Genomic DNA, 9754 nt, shown 5'->3' with positions numbered 1-9754 from the left:
ATGCAGAGTGACCGCAGGGGCGCAGGGGGGTCACAGCGGGGACCCCGGGCTGAAGAGGGTTTGCTATGTGAAGATCCCGTGGAGCCCAGCAGCCCCGCGGCACCGCGGCCGAGCGCCCGGGAACGGGGAGCGCCGTTAACCGCAGCGACAGCGCCTGGCTTAGACACCCAAAGCACAGAGATCAGACGAGCTCTGAGAACTTTCACATATATATTTCAAGAGTTCTTGCTTGCTAAGCTATTTTTTCTTTTCCAAACTCCCAGGACCCTAGTAGAGTCAGTCAATGCGCCATTACAGTCGTTTGGGGAACAGTAAAGCTTTAAAAAATAGCATTTGCACTGTGGATTTATAGAGACCACTTGAACTACAGTAAGCCTTGAAGATAACTCTGAGACATATTTTGATTTCTCAATAATTTCTTGAGAATCATTAAAGGAAATGAAAACTTTGCACCCTGGACACACAGGCTGGGAAAGCACCGTGAGGAGGAAAAGCTGTCAATACTTCGGAAAGCACCGTGAGGAGGAAAAGCTGTCAATACTTCAGAAAGCACATGAGGAGCGTCCCCCAAGAGGCGGCTCGCTCAGGGGGGCAGCTGCGGCCCCCACGTTCCCAACACCCTCTGCCGCACACACACAGCCCCCGTGGGGCCGGCGTGGATCCCGGTGAGCGGACGGTGCCGTGCGGGGCCGGTGTGGGGGGACCGTGGGTCCCTCCTCTCTCCCTTCCTTACCTTGGCTATTTTCTAAAGCAAAGCTGAAAGCAGCAGCTCCCATTGCATCTGAGTAATGACATCTCAGGCTTAAACCCAGCGCTGCACCCACAGTTCACAATGAATCAAATACACTCTTTAATGTTTCCTGACCTACTTCGCAGCTCCTCGAGCACATCTGCTTAAGAGAAAAGCCTTGCTGGGATTATAGTGTTTGCGGCAAATGTCCAACGGTCAGGAAAGGCCACGCTGGAACCTCAGACCGAGAAAACTGCCCCTGGCCACTTCCGTGTTGTATTTTACCTCCAGGACAAGAACAAAAAGTTTTTAGAAATTACCTTACAGGGCAGTGGGAAGAGCTGGAGCCTCCTGGTGATGGTGACACTGAGGTGAGGAACACAATGCTAGCAGATCTTCAGTTAATTTAGCAGATTATGTCAGATATATAGTCACAGGCTATTTAACATTATCCGTCATTACCCTGGCTATGAGGAGCGGTACCGCTGCACTGCAGACACCACCCGCCGATCCGCCCGGCTCACAGCGACGCCACTTAACTTCAATTGTTTCTGCTGGGAGCGGGTCTGAACGCCGCCGCCTCCCCAGAGGGGTTCTTCTTTCTTCCAGGTTCCCCCTAGAATACACATTTTGTTGGAAATATGTTGCCTCAAACACCTGGAGTTACGACAAAGTCATTTTCCGGTGGAAAATTTGTTGGCTGTAAGTATTCAGGCAGGCACGAGCCAAGTCACCATGGGCGGCGGCCGGCAGCGCGGGGCTGCGGGTGGAAGGGACAAGGGACAGCGCAGTGGGTGGAAGGGACAAGGGACAGCACATTTTCCTACAGATGTGCCGTCCGAGGCCGGTGCCTCCCAGCAGTTCCCGAACCAGTTCCCAAACCACAGCCCGCGCTGCAGCCCGCGCTGCCCCTGCCCGGCTGGGCACGGCGGAGCTGCCAGGAACAGGCACCGAGCGCGGTGCCCGATCCCCGGCTCTGCCGTCCCCGGCACGGTGACAAACCCGCCCGCGGGGAGCCGGGGGCGCGGGGCAGCCCCGCGGGGTCCCGCAGCCCCAGCGCCGCCCGTGTGGCGGCTGCGGCACAGCCGGGGTTAATCGCTGTGTTATGTGGGAAGCCAGCCCGGCCAGATCAGGGCAAGTCATCCCTTATTACTTATTTATGAGAGTTAATTTCTTGTGCTGGCATTTAACACACCATATGGAGCAGAGGCTGCTGCAGCCAAGCCACCAGCAGCTTTCGGCTGCCTTTTTTTAATTCGGGTTAGTCATATTGCCGCTTTACTGAGGAAAAGAACTTGTTGAAACAGCCTCGCTAAGCCCCAGCGCCCTCGCTCCACGGGCAGGATTGTGCCACGAAGGAAACGGTGCGTCCGGGCGGGGACGCCCCGCTCCACCACAGCACCAGCCCCGACCCACCCGTCCCGAGCCTGAGCACCATCTCTGCTTCGGGAGATTTCCACGGCTACCGAATCCTACCAAAACCTGAGTGTTTCCTTCATTTGTGAGACAGTCTTTGGCTTTCCTGCAAAGCGCTGTGAACACTGTAATAGAAAACCGTTCTCATTACAGTGTTAAATTAAAATTAGTAGAAGATGCACAAAGCAGAATAAACTTTCAATTAAAATATAAACACTGTTACTTCGAAAGAAAACTGGAGGGAGCTCCCAAGCTTCTCTGCATTAGAAATGCCTGAGATTTAATTTCGCGGTGACATCTCCTTGGAATTACCCTGCTAATTGATCAAATTTTGTCTGTCTGTTATTTAAACTTTCAATAAAACTCAGATTAATGGAAGGTGTAATCCTCCCGGGCAGAACAAATATTCCCATTGTTCATGGCAGGTATGGAATAGCAATGCCCCTACCAACAGCTTTCGCATTCAGCCCGTGAGCGTGAAGTTAATCATAGAAGTGGAGCGATTCTTTAATTGCTGGAATGAAATTCTCTGAGCGTCATCTCTCCCTCCTGTTCTCCCCGCCTCCGGTCTGCACTAAATGCCGGTACAGAGCTGTAAAACCATCCAGGTGTCATCTTCAGGACTGATTTGCTTTGCTCGTGATGCAAATAATTCCTTGTGAAAACAAGCCTTAGAGAGCAGCGAGGAGCTCAGAGTTTGTCTCCTGAATTCATGCTGTGTGGTAGCACTTTATTTTAAGAAAAATTAATGATAAGAGCAACAAACAATGTCTTTTGATACACCTGAACTGCGTCAAAGGCAGACGGCTGCTGTTGTACCTGCTGCGGTTCCTATTTAAAATACAGCCAAATGTTTTCATGGCTGTGATTCATCTTTTCATCCTCCTAGGTCTGTGCTGTGTTTACTGCAAATACACTTTTGGGGAGAGAAAGGAAAAGTCTGGTGTATTTGAAACACACCGTGCTCCCGCTGAGCAGCGCAGTGCTGTGAGGGGAGCGGGAAGGGGGGCGGCTGGGCAGGGACACCAGCGGCGCGGGGACACCAGCGGGCGCAGGGACACGGGGCAGCGGCCAACGGTGCTGCAGGCGCTGGTGCCGTGGTGGCCCCGGCACCGCGCTGGACGGGTTCACGGCTTCACCCACACGGAGCCGAACGCACAGCCAGCCCCGCTCCAGCCCCGCTCCGACACCAGGGACCCTCCTCGCATGCCGGAGATGTCTCCAAGGCGTCCTTTTCACTAGAGGGGCTGGTGCTACTGGTTCTAAATATAGTTCTTCTGATACCACTTAAAACTTCATCATCTCTTCAGTGATTCACACAGGAGGACACGTAGCTAGATGGCTGCTGCACTGGAAATAACAATGACACAAACGCAGTTAACGGCGGTTGCTCTGTTTTTTCACGCCAGCATTTTCTCAGCCAGGTTACGGCTGCCCCATGGGAGATGCTGCGCAGAGCGCAGCAGCGCGGGCACGGTGCGTGGGACCCCGCGCGGGCGCTCCACCGCTCCGTCACAACGCGCGCGGCACTGCGGCAGACGGGCCAGAGCGAGGGCGCGGACGCACAAACACCGCGGGCCCCGCTGGCCCCAACACGACCGACGGCGGCGCCGACGCACCCGCGGAGCCGCTAGCCCCTCGGCGCAGAGCCGGGAGCCGCCAGCCCCTCGGCGCAGAGCCGCCAGCCCCTCGGTGCAGAGCCGGGAGCCGCCAGCCCCTCGGCGCAGAGCCGCCGGCCTCCCCATGACCCACGAAGCTGAGACCTTTGGCACCCGCTTCTCTGAGGGGCCCAGACACAGCTCCAAAAATCTGCATCAGTGATTTACACAGGTGAGAGGCACACGCTGTCCTCATTAAAGCATCAGGGCGGCTGGAAATGAAAGAGATTCATATCTGCTGCAGGAGGCTTTCAGGGATCAATATGTTCCAACATATGTTTTAGTACTTCCTAGGTTCTCACATGTGTCTCATGAGATTTCTTTATTTATCTTTTTTCCCAAGGTTATGAAGCCAACTGTTTTCATATGTGCTCTGAAGCTGTGACCTGATTTTCATAATAAATCTCTTCTATAGAAGGGGAAAGCGTGAAGCTGCGCTTCTTATTCAGGCAGTGCACGATAACATTGTGTTGTGCACAGAGCCCGAGCTGCTGCTGCTGTGCGGTGCTGTATTTAAGTGCTGAGCACACATTTGGGCAGATGGTTTTTCCAGGAAGGGGCTGACCGCCGCTTCTGCTTGCCACCGCTTCTGCTTCATTTTCTCCTCCTTTTCCCAGGGGATGCTGCGTTTTGGTGTCTCTGTAACAAAGACGCACTGAAAGCGATGGGTGAGTGGGCTGCAGACCGGTATTTGAGAGCAAAGAGCTGTCCTCTCCAGCGCTGGAGCGGGGAGAGCGCGGCCCGTGAAACCAGGTTTGACAGGAAAGAAGAACAAGGGAAAGGGCAGGAGCAGGTGCTGGAGGATGCGGGAGATGAGGCTCAGCGCTGGCCCCGCGCCGCAGACACACTCGCAGCCTCCTCTGCCATTGGGCTGTGGAGGCACGCATGCCTGTGCCTAATCTGACTTCATCAAGCCAATTAATTAACAGAGCGAGCCCAAAGGTCCACTTGAAGCCAGCACATGGCGGGGTGCAATGAACAGCCTCGGTCCTCCCACGCAGAACACAGGACGGGGCAGCTCACGGCCAGCTCTCCGCGCCGCGCGGGAGCGCGCTGCACTCTGCCCTGCGCATCCCCGTCCCTCCCGCGACGAACTCCGCGCAGCGCCCGCCCGCGACAGGAGCTCGTGCCCCGATCGCTCACCAGTGTCACTGCAAGGGGCCGCCCTGGGGACCGAGCAAGCCACGCGCTCTCCAGAGCCCTCCTGGCGTCAGCCAGTGCCCGCGCCGGGGCGGGCAGCACCGGGGCCCGGCTGTGCCGAGCCCTGCGGGCAGGACCCACATCTGCTCACACGTGCCCAACAGCCGTCAGCAGCTCCTCCTCCTCACCCTTAACGAGGGCGTCCATCCCGAACTTGGCTCCTCTCTCATTTGCATAGCAAGCGATAACTGGATCTGATGTGACGACACAATAATTTTCACAGCTCATGGGCCTTGGGAACAGGGACTTTTTTTGGCCTTACTGCCTGAGAGACCATTTGAAAATAATTAAAAGATGGAACCTTTTATGTGGTTTATGATGCTTTGATCAAGGTTTTTTAATTAACCTATCTTGCTTTAAGCTATTGCGAGTTCATTTCACCCTCGTCGACAATATCACAACGGAATTTATTACAATACAGCAGCAAGCATGAGTAATGCTGCCGCGGGCCGTGGCTGCGCAGCCTCCTCGAGCCCTCGGCGCCTTGTGACAAGGTTCGGGGACACTGGGTGGCCCCACACAGCCAGCCGCGGACAGGCCGCAGCGCCAGGCAGGACTCGCTGCCCTGGCCCCGGCTGCGCCAGAGCTGGAGGAACAGACACCGTGCCCATCACCACCCCGTCACCCGAACAGACACCGTGTCTGTCACCCAAACAGACACCGTGCCCATCACCACCCCATCACCCGAACAGACACCGTGTCTGTCACCCGAACAGACACCGTGCCCATCACCACCCTGTCACCCGAACAGACACCGTGTCTGTCACCCGAACAGACACCGTGCCCATCACCACCCCGTCACCCGAACAGACACCGTGTCTGTCACCCGAACAGACACCGTGCCCATCACCACCCTGTCACCCGAACAGACACCGTGTCTGTCACCCGAACAGACACCGTGCCCATCACCACCCCGTCACCTGAACAGACACCGTGTCCGTGGCCGCTCCGGCAGCCCAGCCCGGCGCTGCTCGGGGCCGGGGAACAGGACGGTGCGTGGCCAGGGCTCGTCCCGCTGCCATCGCGAGTGTCAGCTGCCATCGGCCAACCCTGTGCCCACAGAGACGTGGGTCCTTCTAAAGGGCAAACTGCTCCATCAGCCGGGACAGATCCCCAACCGTTGCCCGGCGAGGCAGACACGGGAGCTGCAGGGAAAGGACACAGAGATCCGCGTGTTCTGAGCAGACACGGGAGCTGCAGGGAAAGGACACAGAGATCCGCGTGTTCTGAGCAGACACGGGAGCTGCAGGGAAAGGACACAGAGATCCGCGTGTTCTGAGCAGACACGGGAGCTGCAGGGAAAGGACACAGAGATCCGCATGTTCTGAGCAGACACGGGAACTGCCGGGAAAGGGCACAGAGATCCGCGTGTTCTGAGCAGACACGGGAGCTGCAGGGAAAGGACACAGAGATCCGCGTGTTCTGAGCACCCTCCGCTCCCCGTCGCCGCAGCACGCGGAGCCGAAGGCCCTGGGCAGAGCCGGGCAGAGCCGGGCAGAGCCACGAGGGCTGCGCAGCACGGCCCCTCGCCCGGCCCCCTGCCCACACGTTCCCCGGCAAACGGCCCCGCGTGCTCTTCCCGGGCTGGATTTGCCAGAAACACCCAAAGGGACCGGGACTCCGTCCCACTGGATCTTCACAACACCTGAGCTACTTCAGTGCCAGCAGTGCCAAGGAAAACGGAACGTCGGTGATCAGAAAGCATCTCGTCTGTATTGAGGAGGAGGAGAGGAAAAAGAAAAGACTTGAGAAAAGCAAAGGATACAAGGGAAGGAAAAATTAAGTCACTTATAGCAGGTACTTTCCTTAAAGACTTGAATACCTGCGGAAAATGTGAGAATGAAACAAGAAAAGATTTATTGAGTCTCAAAGCCTCCAGTTAAAATTAAATGCGGTGAGAAAAGTGGCTTTCCACATTTAATTGTCTTTTCCACAGTAACTCTGTGTCAGTCTCTTCTAAAAGCCCATTAATTCTGTAATTTAGTGCTGGGAGACAGGCAGAGGCACCACCGGGCTTTCTGCATTCATTGACTCGCTGTCACCGAGCAGCAACCACGGGGCTTTCTCCTTCAAGCCTCCAAATACCAAAATTAAAAACTTTTTATAGTCTATTTAATAAAAAAAGTGCTGGCACATCAGTTAACAGAATGGATTTTATGACATTGTATGTTAGGATTTTAATTATGGCTAAAAATAACCTGACATGTCAGAAGAGGTACAGAAAGCACACTTTCCCGAGCACAGGGAGGGACTGGCTCATTGGCTTCTGCACCTGGACACTATTTACTGGTTTAGCCACAATTTTAGAGCTTATTCTGAAAGCGGCTGGAGCTGGTAATGCCGTTGTTCACACAGACAGGCTGGTACCGTATTTCTTGACGCCTGAGGTTCTATAACAAGTTAACTGCCAAAAAAACCCATTACCTCAGAGTCAGCAGCAAAACAACGGTCACGTTTGAGCCTTTATGAATCAATCAGTAAGTGGAACGCACCGTCCGCGGGTCGCTCGGGCTCGCGGCCGCGTCCCGCTGGGACGCAGGAGCCCTGGGGTCCCGGGTCCAGAGCCCCAGGCTGCTCCGTCTGTTCTCGTTCCCACTTCCAAACCACCGGGACACCCTTCTGGATACGATAAACCACGGAATTTTAACCAGACTCAGTGACCAACATGACATTGTGGAGGACACACCAATATTTGTCATCTCTCCAGATGAGTTATTAAGTATTTATAGAAACGTTTTCTCCCTGGCACAGCTTAAACTGAGTACTGTATCTAATTTCCTCTGGAGAAATGTGTTGGAGAAATCACTAAGATAAGTCATCTGTCATCATAAAGAGTAACAAATAACTACTCTGGCATAGTTGCTTATTTAGAAAAGTTATTTGAATATTAATGGTTTTTACAGATACGCCCTCACGGTAAAAACTCACGGTGGTAATATCTCAAAATGAAATACAGGATTGCACAGTATGGATGACGAGGCGGAATGTGGATGAGGTTACTAAAGACAACTGTATCTGAAATAACCAAAACCTTCCCTTGAACACCAGAGACTTCAACGCGAGCTGCTCGCCGGGGGCACCGAGCGCCCGTCGCGGGACACTCGAGTGCCCGGAGCCGCCGGGCGGTGCTCAGAGCAGAGGTGACGGGCGCCACCACAAACACCCGGACCAGCTGGATTAGGCAGAGAACCTGCCCAAGGCTGTTCCGCTGCAGCCCGACCCGCTTCGGGTTTGTTTTCAGTGCAGTCTGGCACAGAACCAGCGCTCTGTCTCTGCGCACACGTGCTCCTCCTGCTCGTATCCGCATCACGGCTCCCAGGCCCATTTCAGCCAAGGGGCTGGGGCGGCAAAGATGTGACGTTCTTGCGAGTTTCATGACAGTGAGTGGCTGGATAGCTCAGAAATCCTTTATTAATATCCCCAGGAACAGGCTCAACTCTTTTTAAACACTGAAGATGTGTCAGCTCAGCCTGGAGACAATTCTGTAGGAAACCGGGTTTCACCGGTGCTACAGCTTATGAAATGACTTGTCAAACTGCCGTAACAAGACACAATAGTCTGGAAACACAAAAGGGCAAAACTTGCATTTGCTACTCAAAACCACCTTGATTTCTGCTTCCAAGTAGACGACGGATTACGTGTCCTCCGCTCTCACCGCTCGAGGGTGGAGAACGTTGGCTGCTTCGCACAAAACCTCGCCTTTTGTAAACAAACTGGAGAACTTCACCACCGCCTGACAGGTCTGGTTGTTCCCAGCAGCAGTTCACGACCTGAGCTCTGGTACAGAGCACGTGTGCCGCACGAAGCCGCACGGCGGGTGCCACACACAGATACACAGATATATACCCACAACCCGCATCTCCGTGTCTCGGCAGCCAGTGCTGCCCCAGGACTGTGCGCGGGCTCAGCGCCGAGAGGGTCACGGGGACGGCGGGAGGAAGGACCAGCCCTGCAGCGCCCCCCGTCCTCCCGCCCCCCTGCCCCCTGTCCCCCCGTCCCCCTGACCTCCCGACCCCCATCCTCCTGTCCCCCATCCCCAGGGACGCTCCGGTGCAGCCCGTCCCTCCCGGCGCAGCGGTGCTGCCTCCGGCTGCTTTGCTGTGAGCAGCACCAGACATTACAGCAGCGCCGAGATGCTTATTATCCCCTTGGGTTCTTTTCTTTTATTCCTCATGGATTTCAGCCTGTTGTATAATACACATTTTTCAAGTTAAACATCAAAACAATGAATACAAATGAGCAAGGAAGTGTTCGCCCGCTGAAAGAGGAGAATTACTAAGAGCAACACCGCGCAGTATTATAATGCATTTCTACTACTACACCATTTGTATTAATGTATTAGAGACATCTACAAAGACAAATTGCAGCCCGGTTCAAAGGAGGAGCGCTCGCACGCCAGCCGCGGCTGCAGGCGCTGTCAGACAGCCTCCCGGAGCACCGCGCGCGTTCCGGGTCTCTCGGACGTCCTGCCCTGCCGCGCGGGGGCACGGCCACAGAGCGGGGCACGGCCGCAGAGCAGGGCACGGCCGCGCTGGCACGGCCGCAGAGCAGGGCACGGCCGCAGAGCAGGGCATGGCCACAGAGCGGGGCACGGCCGCAGAGCGGGGCACGGCCGCAGAGCGGGGCACGGCCGCAGAGCAGGGCACGGCCGCAGAGCAGGGCACGGCCGCAGAGCGGGGCACGGCCGCAGAGCAGGGCATGGCCACAGAGCGGGGCACGGCCGCAGAGCAGGGCACGGCCGCAGAGCGGG

The sequence above is a fragment of the Nesoenas mayeri genome (genome assembly GCF_963082525.1).
Source record: "Nesoenas mayeri genome assembly, chromosome: 20".
NCBI lineage: Eukaryota > Metazoa > Chordata > Aves > Columbiformes > Columbidae > Nesoenas > Nesoenas mayeri.
Note: the sequence above shows the minus strand (reverse complement) of the source record.